The following is a 14,616-nucleotide window of genomic DNA, read 5'->3' on the forward strand; positions in this document are numbered from 1 at the left end:
CTGGTCGGTGCGGACCCGGTGAGGGAAGGGCCTATTTCCGCACTGTATCTCTAAACTAAACTAAAGCAGTGCCAAAAACGGTTCTCTGACAAATGAAGTTCCTTTCGAGACTGGGTTTATATTTACATTGATTAGACTCGGATACTGAAATGAGGAACAGATTACAAAGATAAGTACTGAAACACCTGAACAATCAAGTACGCTGATATTTCACTTCATGTTTAGTTTAGCTTTTACAGCATGGAAACAGGCCCTTCAGCCCACCGAGTCCATGCAGACTAGCGATCCCCGCACACTAAAACTATCCTGCACACACAAGCGTGGGAGGAAGCGTGGGAGGAAACCATGGCACCCGGAGAAAACCCGGGGATACATTGGAATTTAGAAGGATGAGAGGAGATCTTATCGAAACGTATAAGATTATTAAGGGGTTGGACACGTTAGAGGCAGGAAACATGTTCCCAATGTTGGGGGAGTCCAGAACAAGGGGCCACAGTTTAAGAATAAGGGGTAGGCCATTTAGAACTGAGATGAGGAACAACTTTTTCAGTCAGAGAGTTGTGAATCTGTGGAATTCTCTGCCTCAGAAGGCAGTGGAGGCCAATTCTCTGAATGCATTCAAGAGAGAGCTGGATAGAGCTCTTAAGGATAGCGGAGTCAGGGGGTATGGGGAGAAGGCAGGAACGGGGTGGCACGGTAGCGCAGCGGTAGAGTTGCTGCTTTACAGCGAATGCAGCGCCGGAGACTCAGGTTCGATCCTGACTACGGGTGCTGCACTGTAAGGAGTTTGTACGTTCTCCCCGTGACCTGCGTGGGTTTACTCCGAGATCTTCGGTTTCCTCCCACACTCCAAAGACGTACAGGTATGTAGGTTAATTGGCTGGGTAAATGTAAAAATTGTCCCTAGTGGGTGTAGGATAATGTTAATGTACGGGGATCACTGGGCGGCACGGACTTGGAGGGCCGAAAAGGCCTGTTTCCGGCTGTATGTATATGATATGATGATATGGTACTGATTGAGAATGATCAGCCATGATCACATTGAATGGCGGTGCTGGCTCGAAGGGCCGAATGGCCTCCTTTTGCACCTATTGTCTATTGATTATCTACCTCATTGGTGACCCTCGGACTATACATGATCGGACGTTACCTTGCATTAAACGTAATTCCCTCATCCTGTATCACTACACTATGAATTGGTCGATTGTAATCATGTGTTGTCTTTCCTCTGGTTTTTTTAGCACACTAAAGCTTTTCACTGTACCTCGCTCGGCACATGTGACAATAAACTAAAGTGAACTGAACCCTTCAATGAGTACTAACATGTTCATTGAATCTATGGAAAAAATGCCAGCAGTAAAATATTTCCTATTTATAAGATGCATACCACAGTTGTGTGTTCAATGGAATAAAATCCTTGAACTAACAAAATAACATAAATGTTAACTGGTTGCAAGAAACGTGTACATTCTTGTCATGCCCAATGTATAATGCCAATAAAAATGAAAAGTCTAATGGTGGTACTGTACTTTACTGCAGTTGAAAGTTTAGTTTACAGATGCAGCTCGTAAACAGGCCCTTCGGCCCACCGAGTCCGCGCTGACCAGCGATCCCCACATACTAGCACTATCCTACAGGCACTAGGGACGATTTACAATTTTACCAAAGACACTGAACCTACAAATCTGCAAACCTACAGCCCTGCAAGACTTTCTAGCGTGGGAGGAGTCCGGAACACACGGGGATATCCCACGCATGCCACGGGGAGAACATGCAAACTCCACACAGACAGCGCCCGTAGTCAGGATCGAACTCGGGTCTCTGGCGCTGTAAGGCAGCAACTCTACCGCTGCGCCCCTCGATCTTAAATCGTGTTCAGCAATAACCAGGGGGGAAAGAAACAAAAACAAATGCACTTTCTGAGGGTAGACATTTCAACCAGATGTAAACGTGAGGAAAAAAAGAGAAATGCAATACATATCAAGAGATGGACACAAAGTGCTGGATTAACTCAGTGAGACAGGCAGCGTCTCTGGAGAGAAGGAATAATGGGTGACGTTTTGGGTCGAAACCCTTCTTCAGACCCGAAACTTCACCCATTCCTGCTCTCCAGTGATGCTGCCTGTCCCGCTGAGTTACTCCAGCATTTTGTGCCTTTCTTCAGTATAAACCAGCATCTGCAGTTCCTTCCTACACCAATATGCGGCACGGTGGCGCAGCGGTAGAGTTGCTGCCTTACAGCGAATGCAGCGCCGGAAACTCAGGTTCGATCCCCACTACGGGCGCCGTCTGTACGGAGTTTGTACGATCCCCCCGTGACCTGCGTGGGTTTTCTCCAAGATCTTCGGTTTCCTCCCACACTCCAAAGGCGTACAGGTTTGTAGGTTAATTGACTGGGTAAATGTAAAAATTGTTCCAAGTGTGTGTAGGATAGTGTTAACGTGCGGGGATCGCTGGGCGGCGCGGACTCGGTGGGCCGAAGGGCCTGTTTCCGCGCTGTATCTCTAAATCTAAATCTAATATCCAGAGATGATCTAATCTTATCTCCCGCGTGTCAAACTGAAGCTTCTCCAAAAAGGGACATCTTTGACACAGGGAGACCGAGAAATAGTTGAGAAAGTTCGCAAACTTACCCTGAGATCTGTCTGTGTGTAACCGTGAACTCAAGAACACGCTCTGCAACCCGAGTTCTTGGAACTCTCTTAACCAGGGGTGGGACAGACGCGAAGAAAAAGTACGAGCCAGTAAGCAGAACAATTGAATTAATGATGCACCATCTTAAATTTTGTCAAAACCTTCTGGTTAAGGGCGGCTCAGTGGCCCTTTCATTCAATACAACTAAATGCCATACCATGCATGTCCCACACAAGACTAAACTACTTTTATTGGAATACAACATGGGTATTGCTTGCTTGCTGCCGACCATCACCCATGTCTAGGAGTCGGATTAAGCAAAGATTTAATTTGGGGGACGCATATTGGTCAAGTGACCAACAAAGCAAATAGAACTCTCGGCCTTCTTACGAGAAATATCCACGCTTGAGGTACATCGGTCAAAGAGAACGCCTACAAGTCCCTGGTCAGGCCCAAATTGGAGTATTGTGGAGCTGTATGGGATCCTTTCAACAACAACAACAAGATCACCCTGGAGAAAGTGCAAGGCCGAGCAGCGGTAGAGTTGCTGCTTTACAGCGAATGCAGCGCCGGAGACTCAGGTTCGATCCTGACTACGGGTGTTGCACTGTAAGGAGTTTGTACGTTCTCCCCGTGACCTGCGTGGGTTTACTCCGAGATCTTCGGTTTCCTCCCACACTCCAAAGACGTACAGGTATGTAGGTTAATTGGCTGGGTAAATGTAAAAAAATTGTCCCTAGTGGGTGTAGGATAGTGTTAATGTATGGGGATCACTGGGCGGCACGGACTTGGAGGGCCGAAAAGGCCTGTTTCCGGCTGTATGTATATGATATGATATGACTACAAACGCAAATCAAGTGTGAATAATACGCCGACTTCTCTCGGATGGGATACCCCGCAGAATCAGGCTAAGACTTATTGCAATTTACAAGGAGATTCACAAAATCACGCCATCAAATCTCACGTCATCCCAGAGCACCAACCGCCATGAAACAAGACAAACTACCGGTCTCTGCATCATCAACCCGCTGACTTTCAACAGACAATAGGTTCAGGAGGAGGCCATTCGGCCCTTCGAGCCAGCACCGCCATTCAATATGATCATGGCTGATCATTCTCAATCAGTACCCCGTTCCTGCCTTCTCCCCATACCCCCTGACTCCGCTATCCTTAAGAGCTCTATCCAGCTCTCTCTTGAATGCATTCAGAGAATTGGCCTCCACTGCCTTCTGAGGCAGAGAATTCCACAGATTCACAACTCTCTGACTGAAAAAGTTTTTCCTCATCTCAGTTCTAAATGGCCTACCCCTTATTCTTAAACTGTGGCCCCTTGTTCTGGACTCCCCCAACATTGGGAACATGTTTCCTGCCTCTAACGTGTCCAACCCCTTAATAATCTGATACGTTTCGATAAGATCTCCTCTCATCCTTTGCTACCAATATTCCCTTTACCCTAGGACGATAAGGGAATGGAACATGTTACCACCCAACACACACGATTTTCAGTCATTTAAAAAGAGGATTGAGCAACTCGATCTCCTCAACTTGGTCAAAAAGGCCCACTTCAAAATTTAATGACCACTCACTCCGACCTGCGCGAGATAGATAACCACTAATGAGGTGTTTGTGCAGTAATCTGACAGTGCCAGAGACCCGGGTTCGATCCCGACTACGGGCGCTGTCTGGTGGTGGTGGCAGATCGGACAGTGGCGTTTAAGAGTCTTTTGGATAGGCACGTGGATATGCAAGAGATGGAGGGCTATGCATTATGAGCAGGCAGATCAGAAACGGTCTTGGTACCAGGCCCATCACATTGTAGGAAGAGCAGGGAATAGAGGGATATGGACCTCGTACAGGCAGTTCAACTTGGCACCATTTTCGCCCGCCAACATTGCGGGCTGTTTCTACGCTCCATGGTCTTACCTACAATTGAAACCACCAATTCCAGAGACCCAACATGCACGGATTGTTCTAGCTAAACAGAAATAATGGTGAATATTTGACTCTGAGAAATGGTTATCCCACATTCCCATCATCAACTGACACGGATTACATGGGACTAGACGAACGTTGACTAAACAAACGCAGGACATTAGTGGCAATCCAACATTCCACAGATGTGAATGGTTGATCAGAAACCAAATCCAATAGCAAGTTTAAAAATAATTGAACATTTATAGATCGACCCATTCAATTGTAGATTAAAAAAGAGAAAGTTTAGTTCAGTTTAGAGATACAGCGCGGAAACAGGCCCTTTGGCCCACCGGGTCCGCGCCGATCCTAGCAATCCCCGCACTCACACTATCCTACACACACACACACACACTAGGGACAATTTTTACATTTACCAAGCCAATTAACCTACAAACAATAGACAATAGACAATAGACAATAGACACTCCAAACCTGCACGTCTTTGGAGTGTGGGAGGAAACCGAAGATCTCTGAGAAAACCCACGCAGGTCACGGGGAGAACGTACAAACTCCGTACGGACAGCACCCGTAGTCGGGATCGAACCCGGGTCTCCGGCGCTGCATTCGCTGTAAGGCGGCAACTCCACCGCTGCGCCACCGTGCCGCCCAAAGTGGGAGGGTTGACGATTTATAAAATAATCTGATGATCAATGGATTAGATAGAGTGTTTCAGCTACAGGGAGAAGTTGGATAGAACTTGCATGGTTTTCTCTGGAACGTCAGAGGTTGAGGGGAAACTTGATAGAAGCATGTGTGGAAGCAAATAACAGAGGTCCCCGTATAGAACTCAAGGGATTTCCACTGGTCACATCCCCCCCCCCCCCCCCCCCCCCAGCAACAATAATAGCACTTTGGTTAGGCCGTATTTGAAGTAAACTGATGCAAGTTAAGATGGATGGCACGGTGGCGCAGCGGTAGAGTTGCTGCCTTACAGCGCCAGAGGCCCGGGTTCGATCCCGACTATGGGTGCCGTCTGTACGGAGTTTGTACGTTCTCTCCTTACCCGCGTGGGTTTTCTCAGAGATCTTCGGCTTCCTCCCAGGCTCCAAAGGAATGTACAGGTGTGTGCGTGTGCCTGTATGCGTGTCTATTGCTAGTCGGCGCGGCCTCAGTTGGGCGAAGGGGCCTGTTTCCGCGCTGTATCTCTAAACCAAAATGAAGATTCCCATGACTTGCATGCGCTGAATTATCAAATTATCCATAGGGCAAATAAAAAGTGGTTTCAGTGGGGAGGGACAACGTAAGGAAAAACAAAAGGAAACTTCAAAAAGGAACCAGCCCATATTTGCTTTGTAGTCCTTAAGTTGAACAGCAGAGCAGAATGATTGAATGTACATCCTTCACGTATTGCACTGGTGCGCAAGTGGAGTGAGCACAGAGAGGAAGTGAGATGGACCCAGTCTTCAGAAAACCGTGCATTATTCAACAGCCTCGGTTGCATCAATTATTAAGCCGCAGAAACTGAACTAATTTGCTATGCTTTTCAGCTCCCAATGCAGCTGTAGTCAACTTTCCAAAAATAGTGCTTTTTAATAACATGTCTCAGTGTAAAAGGAATGATTCTGTGTCTGGGATCCACCGGGTGATGGAGATATAATCAGATTTTTTAAAAACCATTAGGTAAGAAAGAGGCCACTTCAGCCAAGAAGGATTTTCCTCTCGGCAGCTCTGTGTGCAAAACTATTTCCTTCTACTTGTGGTTGGAGGAAAGAAAATATTTACCTGTCTGCACCATGTAAAAACTGATATTTAGTTTTTTAGTTTAGCGTGGAAATAGGCCCTGTGGCCCACTGATTCCACACCAATCCCCGCACACTGACACTACCCTACACACACTAGGGACAATTAACCTACAAACCTGCACACCTTTGGAGTGTGGGAGGAAACCAGAGCCCCCGGAGAAAACCCACACAGGGTCAATAGACAATAGACAATAGGTGCAGGAGGAGGCCATTCGGCCCTTCGAGCCAGCACCACCATTCAATGTGATCATGGCTGATCATTCTCAATCAGTACCCCGTTCCTGCCTTCTCCCCATACCCCCTGACTCCGCTATCCTTAAGAGCTCTATCTAGCTCTCTCTTGAATGCATTCAGAGAATTGGCCTCCACTGCCCTCTGAGGCAGAGAATACCACAGATTCACAACTCTCTGACTGAAAAAGTTTTTCCTCATCTCAGTTCTAAATGGCCTACCCCTTATTCTTAAACTGTGGCCCCTTGTTCTGGACTCCCCCAACATTGGGAACATGTTTCCTGCCTCTAACGTGTCCAACCCCTTAATAATCTTATACGTTTTGATAAGATCCGCTCTCATCCTTCTAAATTCTAAATTCCAGTGTATACAAGCCTAGTCGCTCCAGTCTTTCAACATATGATAGTCCCGAGAACGTGCAAACTCCACAAACAGACAGCACCCGTGGCCAGAATGGAACCCGGGTCTCTGGCGCTGCAAGGCAGCGACTCTACCGCTGGTGATTTGGTGAGCGTTTTTGGACCAATGATGATGATTTCAGATTTGTTGCAGTTGAGTTTGAGGAAATTTGATTGAAGCCAAGATTTTATTTCAGTGATGCAGTTTGTCAGTGTAGAGTGTGTGGTGGTGGAGATTGACTTGGTGGAGATGATGAGCTGGATATCATCGGCGAAGCAGTGGAAGTTGAGACCATGACGGCGGATTAATTGACCAAGGGGGAACAGGTAGAGGATGAAGAGGAGGGGGCCAAGGACTGAGCCTTGGGGGACACCTTGGGGGAGGGGAGCGGTGGGGGATTTACAGTTGTTAATGGAGATGAACTGGTGCCTGTCAGAGAGGTAAGATTTGAACCAGGATAGGGCTGTGCCGGTGATGTTAAAGGAGGTTTCAAGTCGGGTGAGGAGAATGGAGTGATTTATGGTGTCAAAGGCGGCGCTGAGGTCAAGTAGGATGAGGATGTTGAGGTTGCCAGCGTCGGAGGAGAGGAAAAGGTCATTTGTGATTTTGAGGAGCGCAGTTTCAGTACAGTGGTTGGAGCGGAATCCGGATTGGAAAGTTTCATACAGGTTATTGGTAGAGAGGTGGTATTTGAGTTGGGAAGCTACAGCACGTTCCAAAACTTTGGACAGAAAGGGTAGGTTGGAGATTGGTCTGAAGTTGTTTGGGGTGTCAGGGTTGAGTCCAGGTTTTTTCAGAATGGGGGTGACAGCAGCGATTTTGAGGGATGGCGGGACGATGCCAGTGGACAGGGAGGAGTTTATTGTTGCAGTGATAAGTGGAGAGAGAGCAGGAAGGCAGGCCTTGACAAAGCTGGAGGGGATGGGGTCCAGAGAGCAGGTGGCAGTTTTTATTCCTGTGAAGAGGTCAGAGAGGTCGGTGGTGGAGACTGGGGAGAACTGAGGCAGGGGTTGACAGGATAAGGGGGGGCAGGTGGTTTGAGGGGGAGCAGGTGCGTTGGTGGTTAAGGTGCTGTAGATGTTGTCTATTTTGCTTTGGAAGAATGAAAGGAAAGTGGTGCATTTGTCAACTGTGAATGATTGGGAGATGGTGTCCAGGGGGCTGAGGAGTCTGTTTATTGTAGAGAAGAGTGCTTTTGGGTTTCCGGAGCCAGAGTGAATTATTTGAGAGTAGTAGGTGGAGTGGGCGCGGGAGAGGGCATCTTTGTAGTGCTGCAGGTGGAATGTGAAATGCACAGAAAGATTACAACAAAATGATAAGAAACCCAGCTTACTGCACATGTAATTGTAAGATACTGTGTATAAATGGTTAGATATTCACTCCCTTTCTCCCCACCCTTGCATAACTTGGCGAGGTGGTTTCAATTCATGCAGACACAAGCTTTGGAACTCCATTTAAGAGCCACACAAATAATGATCGGCAAAGGCATAGCGATAAAGTTAAGAACATTTCCCTAACAACGCGAGGCTTCAAGCCTTACTGCCGAGCCAAAAGAACTCAAGACTTGCACGCTAACTGTCAGATCAATAACACAACGTGTGCTTGAGGCAAGGCAAGAGATTCTTGTTATCTCGCTGGTTCCTGTATGCAGGCTATTGATGGTAAAGGAATAGCTTCTTCCCCTCCGTTATCAGGCTTCCAAACTGCCCTTCCATGAGCTATTGCACTGTCTGATTCACCTCGACCCCATCGTGCACATTGGACTTTGTCCATGGAACTGATGCGCCACAATGCTGAGAACTATATTCTGTATCACTCCGTATCTTCCCCTTTGCTCTACCATAGGGCGGCACGGTGGCGCAGCGGTAGAGTTGCTGCCTTACAGCGAATGCAGCGCCGGAGACTCGGGTTCGATCCTGACTACGGGCGCTGTCTGTACGGAGTTTGTACGTTCTCCCCGTGACCTGCGTCTCCGAGATTTTCTCCGACATCTTCGGTTTCCTCCCACACTCCAAAGACGTGCAGGTATGTAGGTTAATTGGCTGGGCAAATGTAAAAATTGTCCCTAGTGTGTGTAGGATAGTGTTAGTGTGCGGATATCGCTGGGCGGCGCGGACACGGTGGGCCGAAGGGCCTGTTTCTGCGCTGTATCTCTGAATAAATCTAAATTTGGGGGCGGCGCAGCGGTAGAGTTGCTGCCTCACAGCCAGCGCCAGAGAACCGGGTTCGATCCCGATTACGGGCGCTGTCTGTACGGAGCTTGTACCTTCTCCCCGTGACCTGCGGGGGTTTTCTCCGGGTGCTCCGGTTCCCTCCCACACTCCAAAGACGTGCAGGTTTGTAGGTTAATTCCCGTTGGTAAAGTTGTGAAACTGTCTTTGGTGTTTGTCGTTTAGTGCTGGTGATCGCTGGTCTCGATGGGCCGAAGGGCCTGGTTCCGCACTGTATCTCTCTATACTGTAGTCTAACGTAAATCTGCTCTCAAGTTTGACTTGATTGTATTCATGTTCATAAGTTATAGGAACAGAATTAGGCCATTCGGCCCATCATGTATAGTATATCTGATCCGATGGATAGCATGCAAACCAAAGCTTTCAACTCTACCTCAGTGCAAGTGGCAATAATAAACCTAAACACGATGCCTGCCACAATATTCACCCCAAAATATATACAATTGTTCACAAGGCTTTGATATTTTCAGGTAGATCGTTACATAGCAACACACTGATGAAATATTGTTATCCATTATCAACTATTTCCATTTTAAATCAACTTTTTTTTAAGCCTAAGTGGCAAAGGACTTAGAAGGATGAGAGGGGCTCTTTTTGAAACATATAAGATTATTAAGGGGTTGGACACGTTAGAGGCAGGAAACATGTTCCCAATGTTGGGGAGTACAGAACCAGGGGCCACAGTTTAAGAATAAGGGGTAGGCCATTTAGAACTGAGATGAGGAAAAACTTTTTCAGTCAGAGAGTTGTAAATCTGTGGAATTCTCTGCCTCAGAAGGCAGTGGAGGCCAATTCTCTGAATGCTTTCAAGAGAGAGCTAGATAGAGCTCTTAAGGATAGCGGAGTCAGGGGGTATGGAGGGAAGGCAGGAACGGGGTACTGATTGAGAATGATCAGCCATGATCACAGTGGATGGCGGTGCTGGGTCGAAGGGCCGAATGGCCTCCTCCTGCACCTATTGTCTATAAAGGGCATAACGGCAGCACATTAAATTATAAGTTGAACTAAATGCTGTAATCACAATAACCACGATAAACAGGACAAGTTAAAAATGGTCTGTAAATGCAATAGCAAACACATTTATTAACTGAAACAACAAACTATATCTTATCAGCCAGCAAATGCGATTAAAGTTAGCTACAGTCAACCGCTGTCACGTCGTGAGCAGATCCGAGGAATTGGATTGTAAAAAAAATCAGAACTTTAGTTTAGTTTAGAGATACAGCGCAGAAACAGGCCCTTCGGCCCATCGAGTTCGCACCGACCGGCGATCCCCGCACGCGAGCACTGCCCGACACACACAAGGGACAACTTACAATTTTACCAAAGCCAATGAGACTGCAAACCTGCACGTCGTGGGAGGAAACCGGAGCACCCGGACAAAAACCCCACGCAGGTTACGGGGAGAACGTACGAACTGCACGCTGACAAGCACCCGGAGTCGGAATCGAACCCAGCTCCCTGGCGCTGTGATGCAGCAACTCTGCCGCTGCGCCACCGTGTTACAAGAGCTACATGCACAGGGCAATCTCTGACATACAATGGGTTTTTGATACACATACTGCAATAACCATTACATCTTAGAACATGAAACATAGAACAGTACGGCACAGGAACAGGCCCTTCGGCCCACATGACCTGTGCTGAACATGATGCCAAGATAAACCAATGTCATCTGCCTGTATATGATCCATGTCCCCCCACATCCATGTGTCGAAAAGCCTCTTAAATTCCACTACATTCGCTTTGCTGCCTTCCAGCAATAGACAATCGGTGCAGGAGGAGGCCGTTCGGCCCTTCGAGCCAGCACCGTCATTCAATGTGATCATGGCTGATCATTCTCAATCAGTACCCCGTTCCTGCCTTCTCCCCATACCCCCTGACTCCACTATCCTTAAGAGCTCTATCTAGCTCTCTCTTGAATGCATTCAGAGAATTGCACTGCCTTCTGAGATTCACAACTCTCTGACTGAAAATGTTTTTCCTAATCTCGGTTATAAATGGCCTACCCCTTATTCTTAAACTGTGGCTCCTTTTTCTGGACTCCCCCAACATTGGGAACATGTTTCCTGCCTCTAACGTGTCCAACCCCTTAATAATCTTATACGTTTCGATAAGATCTCCTCTCATTCTTCTAAATTCCAGTGTATACAAGCCTAGTCGCTCCAGTCTTTCAACATATGACAGTCCCGACATTCCGGGAATTAACCTAGTAAACCTACGCTGCACGCCCTCAATAGCAAGCACTAGAGACCGGGTTCGATCCTGTCTGCGGGTGATGTCTTTACGGAGTTTGTACGTTCCCCTTGTGACCTGCGTGGGTTGTCTCCGGTTTCCTCCCACACTCCACAGCCGTGCAGGTTTGTAGGTTAATTGGCTTGGTGTAATTGTAAATTGTCCCTAGTGTGTGTAGGATAGTGTTAGTGTGGAGGGGGGTGGGGGGGTTCGCTGGTCGGCGCAGACTCGGTGGGCCGAAGGGCCTGTTTCCGCGCTGTACCTCTAAGCTAAACTAAATTAAATTGTGATTTTCTCAGCTATATGGAAAATAATCTAGATGTCAATCTGGATGGGTTGGTGTTGTGCTGTCAATGGCAAGACCCTTTATAGTACTGATGTGCAGAGGAATCTTGGAGTCCAAGTTCATAGCTCACTAAAGGTGGCAGCACAAATAAATAGGGTGGTCAAGAAGGCACAAGGCGTGCTTGCCTTCATTGCCAGGTGTATTGATTACAAATCGAACCATCCACCATGTACAAATATATGATCAAGGGAAGAACGTGAATAACTTTTAGTGCGATATAAAAGCCAGTAAAGTCTGATCAAGGATAGTCAGAGGGTCTCCATTGAGGCAGATAGTAGTATAAGAAAATAACTGCAGATGCTGGTACAAATCGATTTATTCACAAAATGCTGGAGTAACTCAGCAGGTCAGGCAGCATCTCGGGAGAGAAGGAATGGGTGACGTTTTGGGTCGAGACCCTTCTTCAGACTGATGTCGGGGGTGGGACAAAGGAAGGATATAGGTGGAGACAGGAAGATAGAGGGAGATCTGGGAAGGAGGAGGGGAAGGGAGGGACAGAGGAACTATCTGAAGTTGGAGAAGTCGACGTTCATACCACCGGGCTGCAAACTGCCCAGGCGAAATATGAGGTGCTGCTCCTCCAATTTCCGGCGGGCCTCACTATGGCACTGGAGGAGGTCCATGACAGAGAGGTCAGACTGGGAATGGGAGGGGGAGTTAAAGTGCTGGGCCACCGGGAGATCAGTTGCGTTAATGCGGACCGAGCGCAGGTGTTCAGCGAAGCGATCGCCAAGCCTGCGCTTGGTTTCGCCGATATAAATAAGTTGACATCTAGAGCAGCGGATGCAATAGATGAGGTTGGAGGAGGTGCAGGTGAACCGCTGTCTTCAGGACCGCTCTCTGGTTGTGGCAGGATGGTTCAGTTGCCCGATAACAGCTGGGAAGAAACCGCGGACAGACACAAAACGCTGGAGTAACTCAGCGGGACAGGCAGCATCTCTGGAGAGAAGGAATGGGTGACGTTGTTGGGTCAAGACCCTTCCCTGAATCTGGAGGTGTGCATTTTCACAATTCTGTACCTTCCTTCACGTGCCCATAGTCTTGCCCACTGATCTCCCATTAGGTCATAAGTGATAGGAACAGAATTAGGCCATTGAGTCATTGGGCCCATCAAGTCTACCCTACGCTAATCTATCTCTCCCTCTCAACCCCATTCTCCTGCCTTCTCCCCGTAACCCTTGACGCCTGTACCAACCAAGAATCTATCTATCTCTGCCTTTGAATAGAGAGATATGGATCATGTCCAGGCTGAAGAATAAGGGGTAGGCCATTTAGAACTGAGATGAGAAAAAACTTTTTCAGTCAGAGAGTTGTGAATCTGTGGAATTCTCTGCCTCAGAAGGCAGTGGAGGCCAAGTCTCTGAATGCATTCAAGAGAGAGCTGGACAGAGCTCTTAAGGATAGCGGAGTCAGGGGGTATGGGGAGAAGGCAGGAACGGGGTACTGATTGAGAATGATCAGCCATGATCACATTGAATGGCGGTGCTGGCTCGAAGGGCCGAATGGCCTCCTCCTACACCTATTGTCTATTGATGAGATTGGTTTAACGAGGCATCATGTTCAGCACAAACATTGTGGGCCGAAGGGCCTGCTCTGTGCTGTACAGTTCACCGACATATCTGTGAACCCTCCCATCATTTCTCCCTTCAGTGCGGGCATGATTTTTTTTTTTAATTTCCCCGCTTTAAGTCGTAAGCTTTCAACTGGCATCTGCAATCTCCATTCACCTGTGGCCAAGGTTAATTGGCCACTGTAAATTGCCCCTGGTGTGTAAGGTGTGGATGAGAAAGTTGGTTAACATAGAACTGGTATGAATGGGTGATCGATGGTTGGCATGGACTCAGCGAGCCGAAGGGTATGTTTCAATGCAGCATCTTTCAATCAATCAATCAATCAATCAATCAATCAATCAATCAGACCCAACATCCTTAATCCATATGAATTTATAGAGGTGTACAAAATCATGAGGAATAGATTTTTTGGGGGGGGGGAGGAAGGAGGGGGGAGGGGGGGAGGGGGGAGGAGGGGGGAGGAGGGGGGAGGAGGGAGAGGAGGGGAGAGAGGGGAGAGGGGGGAGGGGGGAGGAGGGGGGAGGGGGGAGGGGGGAGGATGGAGGGGGGAGGATGGAGGGGGGAGGATGGAGGGGGGAGGTGGATAAATGCCCCACCACAGCCGAGAAGGTGATAACAAATAATTTAAAAAGAAAGCAGACAAGATTTGCAAGGAGATCCACTGAGACTGAGACACTCCCGAGGTACAGCGTCAGTGTGATGCTCATAATAAACACGATACCATGTACAGGCCAGCGTTAAACCTCGTCATTGTGCGGCTGGTAGGGGAGGGAGGGAGAGGGGGAGGAGGGAGAGGGGGAGGAGGGAGAGGGGGAGGGGGGGAGGGGGGGAGGGAGAGGGGAGGGGGGGAGAGGGGGAGGGGGGGGAGGGGGGGAGGGGGGGGAGGGGGGGAGAGGGGGAGAGGGGGAGGGAGGGAGGGGGGGAGAGGGGGAGGGGGGAGAGGGGGAGCGAGGGAAAGGGGGAGGGAGGGAAAGGGGGAGGGAGGGAAAGGGGGGGAGGGAAAGGGGGGAGGGAGGGAGGGAAAGGGGGGAGGGAGGGAGGGAAAGGGAGGGAGGGAGGGAGGGAAAGGGAGGGAGGGAGGGAGGGAAAGGGAGGGAGGGAGGGAGGGAGGGAAAGGGGGGAGGGAGGGAGGGAGGGAAAGGGGGGGAGGGAGGGAAAGGGGGGGAGGGAGGGAAAGGGGGGGAGGGAGGGAGGGAGAGGGTAGAGGGAGGGAGGGAGGGAGGGAGGGAGGTGGTAGAGGGGGAGAGAGAGGG

The 14,616-nt window shown here is 48.8% G+C and overlaps 1 protein-coding gene across 1 annotated transcript in view; it reads right to left on the reverse strand.

Annotated features, from left to right (window-relative positions):
• LOC144600438 (serine/threonine-protein kinase PAK 3) overlaps positions 1-14,616 on the reverse strand; it is a 164,701-nt gene that overhangs the window by 149,369 nt on the left and 716 nt on the right. The gene's annotated exons all lie outside the window — the stretch shown is intronic.

Source organism: Rhinoraja longicauda, chromosome 15 (genome assembly GCF_053455715.1).
Source record: "Rhinoraja longicauda isolate Sanriku21f chromosome 15, sRhiLon1.1, whole genome shotgun sequence".
Lineage (NCBI taxonomy): Eukaryota > Metazoa > Chordata > Chondrichthyes > Rajiformes > Arhynchobatidae > Rhinoraja > Rhinoraja longicauda.